Consider the following 12737-nt stretch of genomic DNA (forward strand, 5'->3'; position numbering starts at 1 on the left):
GTACAAGATAGTGAAATGGATAGGGAAGGTAATGGGTAACAGAAAGAGGAAAGAGTTATACAGTACTTCAAATAAGAGAGAGAGAGAGAGAGAGAGAGAGAGAGAGAGAGAGAGAGAGAGAGAGGAGGGGGGGGGAAGCACGCAAGAAAAAACAGACACAATACACTCCCACTGAAAACGCTCCGACAGCGGGGCGTTATAACATGGTGACAGGGAGGGAGGGGCAGGGTACAGAGGGTGGGGTGACAGGGGGTGTAGGGGCTTTTCATCTCTGCTTGCTTCTGTCATTTTGTCGGGTGTGAGGAAAAAAAAAAGTGGGTTACAAAAATCAAAGTTTCATCATCATTAGTCATCAGAAATATACCTACCAACACCATCATTTCCATCATCATTATTATATATGCAGAGGAAAGTAAGTAACAGGGAAAACTAAACTTTCTTTATATTTCACCTAAAAATTTGATAAGGGAAAGAAAATGAAACGAAAGACGAAACAGGATACTATACAGAAGAGCCTCCTACAAAAATGCACAAAAGTAAAGTAAAAGGAAAGTAAAGCAAGAAGAAGCAAGGTGAGAAAGAAAAAGTGAAGAAGGAACTCTATAGAAGAATAAATAGGGAAAGAGAAAAGAAAACTAGAAAAGCAGAGAAGACGAAAGAGAGGAAACTGTAAAGAAAAGGAGCCTCCCACCTTTTCTTGCCCTCAAGCGACCACCTGCGCGCTACCCACCCCGACTACAATCAGGTTATGACGGGTTATGATTATGCGTCGAACAGGTACCAATTTTGCCGTTTACGAAAATAAAGGGAACCAAAGGGGAAGGTTAAAAAAACAGGAGAAGGTAAAGGGTACGTGAGGTAGGTAGGTAGGTTAGAGATGCGGAGGCCGTAAGTGGAGAAAAAACATCTGATTCAATGTTCCTCTCTCTTGAAAAGGACAGTGAGGTTGGGGATTTACGCTGCATAGGCGAAATAGCAGCCCATGAAATAGTAACAGGATTATATCTACCTTTTGGCTTGTAGAATTCATCATATCAGAATCGTCTGTCTTAAACCTGATTAAAATCGAAAATGCATTTGTAGTAGTAGTAGTTGCTGTTGTAGCCCTAGTCTCATCTGAGCGTGAACCCTTTCTCGGAGGAGAGAGGAGCTGGGGTACGTTTGTATGTTCGGGCAGCAGAGCCTCCTGGTTATATTGGTGTCACCGCAAGAAGGCGTCCCTCTTCAGGACCATCTATAGCAGTGAATGGGTTAATCAAGAGTCCTAGAGTATGCGGTGCTTAAATTATCTGAGGATACCAAGAAAAAAATTAGAAAACACGTCCTCGAATTGAAAGGTTTTAACAAGCTACCCACAGTCCTTCACTGCTACGGTCTATCTCTCTCCCATCACCGATAACGCAACAGTAAACCTTTATCATTATAGCCTCTTTGACGAGCTTCGGGGACAGCCACAGAGGAAAACAGTTCGCTAATAACTCGCTCTGTGGGGACCAGATGCCGTCTATGTCCGTGGGTCCAACGGGGTGGTCGAGGAATGGGTGGTGAGTGTATGTAGGAGACTGGGTGAGGGATGGGTGGAGTTGGAGGAGCGTTTTTCATACTGGATTAAAGTATGCAAACACACACTAAAGCAAGGTATAAAGGAGGAAAGAGAGAGATTAAACCAAAACCTGTACACACGCTTACACTAAACCAGACACGTGCACACTCGATCACAATTAAAAATACTTTCTGAGAGTACATAACTACAATACACACACACACACACACACACACACACACACACACACACACACACACACACACACACACACACACACACACACAGTCAGTCCTAAGCGGAAACTTATTTGCATTCAATCACGTATTAATCTGCGAAACCGTTTCTCTTGAAGCAACCCAAAAAAAAAAAAAAAAATTATCACCTACTTCTACAACTACTACTACTACTACTACTACTAATGCTGTTATTACTACCACTCTTCCAACACCTGCCTTACAACAACAAACATTCCCATTACCCCCAACACCGTAGCGACCTCTACCACCTCTACACAGTCCCTATCTTTCACACCATCACTCTCTATTCACCCTCCCTTCACCACCACCACCACTACTGTATTCCTACCACAGTCTTCTACACTGCCAACACTGCTACCATTCCCACCACTCTCATCCCTTTCTTACTAAAATATTCACCTACAACCACTACAACTACCACAATTCCTACCAGTACGTTCTTTACCTACCACCACTACCATTACCAAGATCCCTGCCTCATCTGCCACTGTCTTTACAACTACCACTACCTTTCTACTACTACATCCTTCCTACCACTGCTTGCCTTATCTACAGCTACTACCACAACTACTCCAGTACTCAGTTGCCACCACCATCCCTATGTAGCACACCCCTCATCATAAAAACCATTCACACACACACACACACACACACACACACACACACACACACACACACACACACACACACACAAAACCAACTCTCTCTCTCTCTCTCTCTCTCTCTCTCTCTCTCTCTCTCTCTCTCTCTCTCTCTCTCTCTCTCTCTCTCTCTCTCTCTCTCTCTCTCAAACCCAGCATGTTCAGACTCAAAGAATAATCATGTACTCGATTAACCTAAGAGTTGGATGAGATCAAAATGGGTCAACTTGGGTCAAAGGTCAGACATGCAAACAGCTGCCTCATCTCAGGTCACCGTGGTCCATCTCTGCTCTACAAGGGTCAAGTCAGGTCGCGGGAGGGGAGGGGAGAGAGGTGGGGAGCGTATAGTAGGGGATAGGAAGGAGAGGGGAATTGAACAGGAGGGAAGTTATGGCAGGTAAGGGTGAGGAGGAGATGGGAGGGGAAGGGGGAGGGATAGATGAGAAAAAAAAGTAGGAAAGGGGAGAGGAAGGGAGGAGAATGTAGGGTAGAGTAGAGAAGGGAGGGAAAGGGAACGAAGGGAGAGGAAATGAGGAGGGGGAAGGGAAGGGAAGGGAGGAGTGGAAAAGGGAGGATAAGGTAGGGTAGGGGAGGGGAAAGGAGGAGGAAGGGGTGTTGGAAAGGGGGGTAGGAGATGCCAAGTCGTGTTTTTCTCGGGGTAAATTATTAGGAACAGGAATCGGATTTATCAAGAATCCTAACCAATTCAGAAACCATGCTTATCAAAGACCTTAAACCAATTTCCATAGTGATTTATTTTCCCTATTATGTCTTAGTATGCTCTTACATGCTACAAACGGAAACACTGGCGATATTAAAGAAAGACATAGATAATAAAAAGGAGTATATTAAAGAGAAATAGGCAAGATAAATCGCTAAATAGGAGGTAATACGAACCCCCCTTCTGTCCTATCGAAAACACAAAACCATCGATACAAGAGATATTGATCTATTGGTCTGATAACCGGGGGAGGATAACTACGTGTTTTTCAATTATTCTCAGAGTACAGTACAGTAACAAGCTTTTAAGGAAGAAGAATTAGGTGTCACAGGCAGAATAAATCGATAAGGACGAGATGCTACGAACAACATGGGGCCAGCGATACGAGATAGTGATCGCCTAGGCTGATAATTGTGTTTTTTCAATTATTTTAGAGTATAATTACGGCTTTTGAGTGGTTGGGGGTTCTCATTACCGTCCTATGTATTAATTTGGGTTTAGGGAATTCTCAGCTTGGGGGCTTTGAATGTTTTGTTTGACGAAAATTAAGATGGGGTTAACATGGATATTTGAATGATCTTAGGGGCTGTGGATGAGACGCTTTCCAATCCTTTCGCTACGCCGGGTCTCTCGTACTTAACATCTTCAATCCGCTGATGTTAATTTTGGTTTTATTCCGGTAAACAACATACGATTTGATTCAACTTATGAAATACCTCAAGTAGCGAAGGGAAATATGAATGCGATGCCTAACCCTTGCAGTCAGAAAAGCCTTGATATTAAAACTACATAAAGTACATTAGAAATCGTCAGGTTGTGGTATGCAAATAAATCACTAAGGTAGGAGTGTTAAGAAGCCTCCAGTGCCAGTCCAGGAGTATAAGCCAGTTCCATCTATTTACTAAGGATCCTCGGGTCAGCTCACAGATTAGGTCACATTTCCAACAATAGAGGAATATCAGGTCACGATCACAGACGAAATGGGAAATCTGGATCGGGTCAACTTACTCACAGATCCCGACAGGATTCAGAAAGGTCGGGCAGGAAGGGAAAAGGTTAGGCTGTGTAGGTGGTGTCAGAGAGAGAGAGAGAGAGAGAGAGAGAGAGTGAGAAAGAGTGAGAGAGATGATGTGGAACACAGATGTTGAGTGGGGGAAAGTGGACGGGTATGCTAACTGAGGGGCGGTAAAATGGAGGATGTGGCTAGACTGACTGATGGTCCATATCATTAAAATATCGTTATGATAATGAGGTATCACCCGATCGTTAGGCTCACTCTGGATAATTAATATGTATTTCAATTTATCACTCCAGCCACGTCGGGCCGTTTCGTCATGCCGCCTTGCGTTTAAGTTTTTTAGTTACGTTTTTATATATTGTCTTCAAAATTTACGTGTTTTTTAGAAGGGGCACGACCATACATTTAGCACATTTGTTGTAGTGATTTGTGTATGTATTTTCTTATATATTTCGCTGTTTTTGCAGGAGCATGTGACGTTAACTTTTCTAGAGAAGGTTTATGTAACCTCGTTCGTGTTTTTAGAAGGTGGGCAAACGAGAACATTGACTTAAGAATGCGACCATCATACACAACATCTCTAAATGGCATTTATGTAAGTGTTCTGTGTTTTTAGAGGGTGAGCAAACGAAAAATATTGACGTAAGGATGCGACCAAACAGTAGGCCCCTCGACCGCCCACGGAAGGGTTAAATTAGCAAGGGGCTGAACCAATGGAAGGAAGAGGAGGAGGCTTGTTTGGTCTGGCGGGAGCAGCAGAGACCGTTTTCATGAAGGATCTTAGTCGTTTTCTACGATATGTTTCCGTAGAAGGTACAGTATTTAAAATCAGGAATCTTTTTGTATTATTCCTCTGAATATTCACGGTCTGGTTACGAAGTATTTGGTGGGAGTGTAAGGAAAGTTAATTATTATCAGGAATCATACTGTTTTTATCGTATTTTCACGTTGATATTCGCTCTAGCTTGGTAGTGAAGTGTTTGGTAGCTGTGTAAGGGAAGAAACATACACAGACAACCATTTACACATCTCAGGCCCACAAAATTTATGAATACGGTCCCTCAGATGTGTCGGGTGTGTGCTAAGAGGGCGGAAGAAGTGGGGTCGACACTCTCATGGCCCTCTCCTGCAGTGCCCGCCAACCTTAGCTGACCACTACCCAGCCCCTTCTCCACCCACTTTCCCCCTTTTTGCACACCTTATTCTTCCCCTCGACCTCCCTCTGCTACAATACTTATTGAGGGGCACATAGAAAGTTGATCCTCTCCTGCAGCGCTCACGAGCCCACACTGACCACTACCCAACCCCTTTCTCCACCCACTTTGCCCCTTTTTATACAATAAATTTTTCCCCTCGACCTCCTTTACCCACAAGAGCTATCGAGGACGCATACAAAACTGACCCTCTCATGTCCCTTTTCTGCAGTGTCCACCTTCAAGCCCCTTTCTTCAGCCACCTCACCCCTTTTCACACACCTAATTCTTCCAGTTGACCTGCATTGTACTGGACAGAAAGTTGACCCTTCTCATGTCTCTATCTCGCGTTGCCCACGAGCCTACATTGACCACTGCCCAACCCCTTTCTTCACCCACTTTGTCCTTTTTTACACATATGATTCTTCCCCTCGACCTCCCTCATACAACTAGAACCACAACAGGTGCAAAGAAAGATGGTCCTGTCTTGCATGTTCATCCTTTCTTTACCACGACCATCATAGCTACCAATACCATCACTCCTACCACTACCTCCATGTTCTCCACAACTGCTATTATTGTTCTCCACTATCTGCTGTTGCCTTCTCCTTTCAACCACCTTACATGTCTACCACTATTCTTACCACCTCATCCTTTGCAACCCCACTATCATTATTCCTATCACTACCTCGAGCTACCACATTCACCACAACAGATACTATTTTTCCTCTATCTCTGCCACAGACTTCATCTCTCACTACGTGTCCGCCAGTATCATTACACTTGGCTCATTTTGAACACCTAATTCTTCCCTCGACCACAAGCACTACCTAGGACTCATAGGGGGGTCGACAAGACCCTGGACTGGAAGGGGCGGGACGGGGCTGTGTGGGTTAAGGGTTCATTTTACACCATAAACACAAGTCCTGCGCTTCCCTGCTCCCTAAACACAGACAACCCCGACTAGGTTATAGAATGCAAACACTGGGGAACTGCCGAGTGACCCAGAGAGAAGGGGAACCACTCAAACCTTCCTTGTTCCTCGCTCCGGGCGGCGGTGAACGAAGGGAACGGGAGGAAGGAAAGATAAACAGAAGATATATAAATGTATGTACTGAGTGTGATTTCACATTCTCTCTCTCTCTCTCTCTCTCTCTCTCTCTCTCTCTCTCTCTCTCTCTCTCTCTCTCTCTCTCTCTCTCTCTCTCTCTCTCTCTCAGTGTCAGAGAGGGGGGGGAGGGCAAAAAGACGAACGGAAGACCTGGTTTTCCTGACTGTCTGATTGGCTGTAGACAATAGAGGGAACCCACACTGTTCTCCTGCGCAAAGGTCCATGGCCGGAAGGGTGAAATGTCAGGAGGCGGTGGACTGTGCAGTGGACATACAGACACATTTTATCCACACACACACACACACACACACACACACACACACACACACACACACACACACACACACACACACACACACACACACACACACACACACACACACACACACACACACACACACACACACACACACCATTCACATCCACATGCATACAGTACTACTCACACTGACACATTCTCTCTCTCTCTCTCTCTCTCTCTCTCTCTCTCTCTCTCTCTCTCTCTCCAACACACCCACAGCAAACCACTCCCACAGAATAATAGCCCAGGGACCCTACGCCAGTCATAGGGTACAGAAAAATATGACCACGGAAGAAAAGGGGCAGGACGAAGAAAAACCTGAGATGGAGTCAAGAAAAAGTGAAGTGAAACGGAATGATATCAAATTATGGAGAGGTTATGTCTGTACAGAAAATTTCAGATCATCATGAAAGATTAACCACAGACAATAAATAATGGGTAGGTGGGAAGAAAAGAAAGAAATATAAGATGAAATTAAGGAAATGTTTGTGAAGTAATTTATTTATGAAAGGACAGGGGAAAAAAAAAAAAAAGACTTTTTGAATTCGAGAAAAATTTAGTGAAATGAGAACTTGAGAAATCAGACTATAACACAAGACTTGAACCAGGTCATAAAAGCAAAAATGGAAAGGAAGGTGGACAAAGAAGACATGATGAAATCGAGAAAAAGCGAGAGAAATGAACAGATTTATGAACTAGGTAAAGAGCTGGTACAGAAAACTCAGTGACCACGCCATAAGATGTGAAAAAACTCGGTCATACAAGAAATAATGGAAGTAATGGTAGACTCGGTACTTCAAGACCTGGAGGTGACAGTGATGGCCGTACAGGAAGGAGAAATGTGCCGGGTACTCAGTAGCCTTTCAGTGCCATAACCCCAGTTTAATTTATTACTGCTACCTCCAGGCGACTTTATCCAACTAACAAAAGCCCAATAATTGTACTTGGCGCTTTGTGCATTTTACTCGTGTTATGTCAAGACGATGTTGTCTCTCATACCTCCCCATCATAAGTCTCGCAGTCACAGAAAACTCGCCTGCTTATAGGAAAATAGAAGCAATAACAGGAGAAAAAATTTTAAGTGCTGCTAACGTACACCATGAAGGCTGTTATCAAGATCAGTAATATAATGTATATCATTAAAAGTTAGGCCAGACCACTCGTGTCTCACCTCTTTTCCCTTACTCCATTCCTCTGTCTTTCCTTCTTGTCTCTTTATCTCTGCCTTCCTTCTTTCCTCTTGGTACCATCCTCCTTCCTTTCTCACATATCCCCCGTTCTCTCTCTCTCTCTCTCTCTCTCTCTCTCTCTCTCTCTCTCTCTCCCCTATAGCCTCCCCCTACCGAATTGCGTCATGATGAGGAAACACAAGTGTGGAAGAGGTGTGGGAGAGACAGGGAGGAGGGGGAGAGAAGGAAGGGAGAGGGAGGAAAGGAGGACGAGAAGGGGGAGGATGATAGGAGGAAGGTAGGAGCAAGCGGAGGAGAGGCGTGAAGGTAAGGAGAGAGAGAGAGGGAAATAAAGAGGAATTATTTGGGCACGTATCATGAAAGAGATAAAAGCGAGACGGTATAGACAGAGAAAACCCGAGCAAACCAAAAGTGGAAACATATGGGTGTGTGTTGGACAGTTAGCTACAGAAAATATACAGAGAGAATAAAGAGATAAGAAAAGACAGAGAGATGAGATGAGAGGGACAAGGAAAAAAAGGAGAAGCAAAGAAAATCCTGCTAACTGGCTATGTAAACAGGTGAAAGTGTAGTGTGGGCAAGTGTCAAGCGGCTCTTAAAAACGAAGGCAAACAGATCAAGGCTTGGGAGTCACATGTGAAAGGTAAACAACAGAGGGTGGGTGTGGGAGGAGGTGAGCCGTGTGACACCGCGTTTGTTTACTACTCTCAGCTCCACCCCACACCCTCCCCTCCCCCCAAAAGCCATCCCTTCTAGCCTCTGTAAATAACCTTCCTCAAATATAATGCCTCCTATCCCCTCAAAAGCATTCCTGCCTATCCTTCCTGTCTCACGTTACAATCTCTCTCATCCTGTAATAAAACTTTGCTTCTCTCAGCCCTACCCTTCACCCACCCATTCCCGTCCTCCCTCCTTCCCCATTCTTATCCTGGTGGGAGAGAGAGAGAGAGAGAGAGAGAGAGAGAGAGAGAGAGAGAGAGAGAGAGAGAGAGGGGGGCCTACATACTGAAGTTCATAAACAGCCTTACAAGAATGAAATACCCAGGTTCCAGTCTCTTCTTTCCCCAGCATCATCCTTCCCAGCAGTTGCAGTCTGGTATTCATGTGAAGCCGACGTGCTGAGTGCGAGGGGGCCAGACACCTTGCGTCACGATGCACCTCGGGGCCAAGGAAAGGTTTGTGCCTCATTCGACTTCCCCGCAAGACAAAACGCCTCTTATTCTAGCCAACAGGCCGTGACTAACATGATAATTAACCCTCTTCAACTCCACGAGGTCACTTGTAATTCCACCTTGCTGTCTTCAGCTGATCTTATTCAGCTCTGGAAAGACTTTTCGAAGTGGAGAGATTGAATGATAGACTTCTTTAATCCCTTTGGTACAAAACGTTTTTTCTTCATTTATATAATATCGTTTGAAATCATCATCATCATCATCCCATCCGTTTTTCCCACCAGCAGGTTGAGTGAGGTAGAGTCCATAAAACAAGGAAATTGAAAGAATTAATAGTGGGAGAACTAATGTCTAGCATGTCTAATGAAATGGGTCACACACCCATTCATTCACCATTGAAGCCCACGAAATTCTGACTCCACCTCATAGGTACTCCTTTCCATACGAACTTCATGGTTACCTATGAGAGAGTCAATTATACTGTGATGATTAAAAAAAAAGAAAAAAAAAAAGAGCGGAGGTGCCAAGCTTTAAGCAGCTGCAGTAAAAAAAAAAAAAAAAAAAAAAAAATCCCGGGTTGACGGGGTTGAAACATAGACATAAATAAATGTTACGCAGTGTACAGTAGATGTAATTTGTAATGATTATAACTCAGACTGCAGTGTACAGAGAGACCTTTTCACTGGGTAGGAAAGCTGGGACGGCCTGGGCGATGCGTTATTGTTTGGGCAAGTCGGCGGGCGTGTTTGAAGTTGCGGTGAGAGCGTCTGGGGGTGATTGCCTCGCTCCGGGAGGTGGTCTGATAGCAAACATTACTCTCGGGTTTTCATCGGGTCCTCTAATGTGATAAACGCCGAGAAAGTGAGGAGAAACAGGAGAATGTAGAGACAGTCAGACAGACAGACAGACAGAAGGGGGGGAGGGGCAGCCAGCTATTGACCAGACAGGCAGGCAAACAGGTTCGGTATGTTTCCAAGTGCATGCTGAATCAAAGAGGATGATGAGTCACCAACGTGGAGGTGACTAAGCGGTGGATCATAGGAGCATGTGTTTTATTGATTGATTCTTAAGTTGAAGAGGCGTAATAGGCAAATTAATAAGCGACTAAAGAAAGGTTAATACAGGCTGATCTCTCCAATTCAGTGAGGGATATATCGATTCTCTTCAATCCGAAATACTTCTCCAGGTGAATGATAGTGTCTGAGAGAGAGAGAGAGAGAGAGAGAGAGACAGACAGACAGACAGACAGACAGAGTACGTCATCAGGTTGAATGGGTTGAAAATAAGGCCTGGAAGCTCTAAAGGTGAAGTGTTCCATCTCTATTTGTCGCTTGGTTAAACTTCTCAGACAGTAATGCGACTCTGGCCTCACCCAGTGCCTTCCCTCCCTGGCCTGGTGTAATGTCACAATGTTTGGTGTCTTGTCACGAAGTGTAACTCATTACTTAGTTCACACGAGTAAGAGAGGGCTAACTAACCTAATCTAGAATAACCAGAGTTAACCTAAACTAATATAACCCAACCACAAGTAGTCTAACTTAACCTACCCAAACCTAACCGAGGGAGTAGGCTGTAGCTCCAACCGATCAGAGCGGTACTCCCGAGGAGGATGGGAAAGCTAGTGATGGGAGAGCTGGAGCTTTTGTTTCACTAGCCCTCAGGACTTGCTCCTAACCCCCCCTCCCCCTTTGCTGACCTTTTTCAGTGTCACTAACACGGAGAGTAGGCCAGCATACACTCCCACATATATTTCTCTGCTGTCTGTTGTACACAACACTACATTCATTTTACACACCACAGATGTACCCTACTACGTCAAAGAGTTTGGCGTCGCCAAGAACATAAGGCCGGATAACTGCTCATGCTATCTAGTGGCGGACTTGAGGGAAGGCGTGGGGCGGGCCCAGTCAGGGCCCCCACCCCCCTGTCTAGGCTGAGGGCTGTACGGGCAGCACCGGTCATCCATCTCCACCTTCTGTCGAACAGAATGGCTGCTAGAAATCAAGCAGCGTGGAGAGCCGCCACTGAGTGAGCAAGGGCGACGCATGCAAGCATGTTGGAGCCTTTATAAACGAAACGAAACGAATATTAACCTAACCTAATCCAATCCAGCCCAGTCCAACTCAACCCAACCCAACTAAAACCAGTTTAATCTAATTTTAATTAACCTAAACGAGGGGCTCTGGATGCCATGCACCTGTGAAAATGACGCTCATTTATTCCCAACTGATGTCCAGCCAGGTGAATGAACAGTCATACACGATGTCAGGCGACGTGAATGGCTGTCTGAGTCCACTCTCACATGGTCATTGCGACTGTCATGGATCATTAAGTTGTGTGGTCGTATTTATAAACCCTCATAAGCTTAAGCTCCGCATAAGATTGCTTCTACGAGTATATACGTTGTCTTCACACTTAAAGCTACCAAACACATCAGTCAAATTAGAGTGAGTATTAAGGATTTAAAGACAGGGATCGAAAAGCAGTGAGTGACAAGATACGAAAATAAAACGATGCCCGATTATTGTTACTTTAGTCATTAAAAAACGAAAAAAAAAACTTTGATAATTAAATTTTATGGAGACTCATTTATCGTAAAAAAAAAAAAAATGGTCTGGATCTCTAATCAGTTAACCATTATATAGACACTTAAATTTCTTCAGGATCCTTTTATAAATACGAACCCGGCTCCCATAGGTGGCAGCAGCAGCAGCAGCAGTGGGTCACGAGTACACTTATTAGTGCAACGTCATTCAGTTCACCACTTGGATTTTCCAGGTGGGCGGATCTCAACCCGAGGGAGGGGAGAAAAAAAGTTAGGTGCAATCTCACACATGAACAACCACAAGTCTCATTAGTTAACATTAGGTCGACTTGGGGACCCTCCATACGCAGGGCAAGGGCCTGGGGACAAGGAGGAACCTGAGGCTTTCGTAGCACCTCTTCCTTAGCAATTTATTTAGATTTTTCTGAGATCAGCCTAGCTTTGTGAAAGGGAAAAAAGAAAACTGAGTGAGACTATCAATGTGTCAGGCCCTGAAATAAACTGGCAAGCAATTAGGAGGTATTTTCTTTTTAAACTTTAATTTGGCCTAATATGACCATTTATCTCCATCTTGAATGCTGAGTTGTAACAAGACATTAACACTAGAAGAGGATGCTAGTTACAAAGAAGTGCAGTGGAATGGAAGTAGAGCCGGAGCATTTTTTTTTTCTCTCAGTTATGTGAAATATGACACAAAAGAAAGAGTATCTGGGCCAAGTTAAGGTAAAAATAGCATACAAGGGAGAGAAGAGGTACCCAAGGTGAAGGAGGCCCCACAGGAGAGGACAACAAATGGTTCTGTCCCCAGCCCGCTCCATGGGAGGTAGAGGAGGCAGGGAACTGGCCAATTCTCCCCGCTCCAAGTGGCAAATTGAGTTTTACATACGTCATCGCTGCAGCTAGCAACAGGGACTGAACCGCACTGGCTGTGCTGCATCAAACTTCTAAGCCACTGAAATTACTACATAGAGACAGTTCAGTATGCTGATACACAAATAAGGTTCTGAGTGATTCTGCCGTAACTGTGCACTGTTTTTGCGAA

At 44.5% G+C, this 12737-nt stretch overlaps 1 protein-coding gene across 1 annotated transcript in view; it reads right to left on the minus strand.

Annotated features, from left to right (window-relative positions):
* LOC145405255 (G1/S-specific cyclin-D2-like) overlaps positions 1-12737 on the minus strand; it is a 76199-nt gene that overhangs the window by 43656 nt on the left and 19806 nt on the right. The window lies entirely within an intron of this gene.

This window comes from Coenobita brevimanus, chromosome 66, assembly GCF_032717465.1.
Source record: "Coenobita brevimanus isolate Jiangsu-jjx chromosome 66, ASM3271746v2, whole genome shotgun sequence".
NCBI lineage: Eukaryota > Metazoa > Arthropoda > Malacostraca > Decapoda > Coenobitidae > Coenobita > Coenobita brevimanus.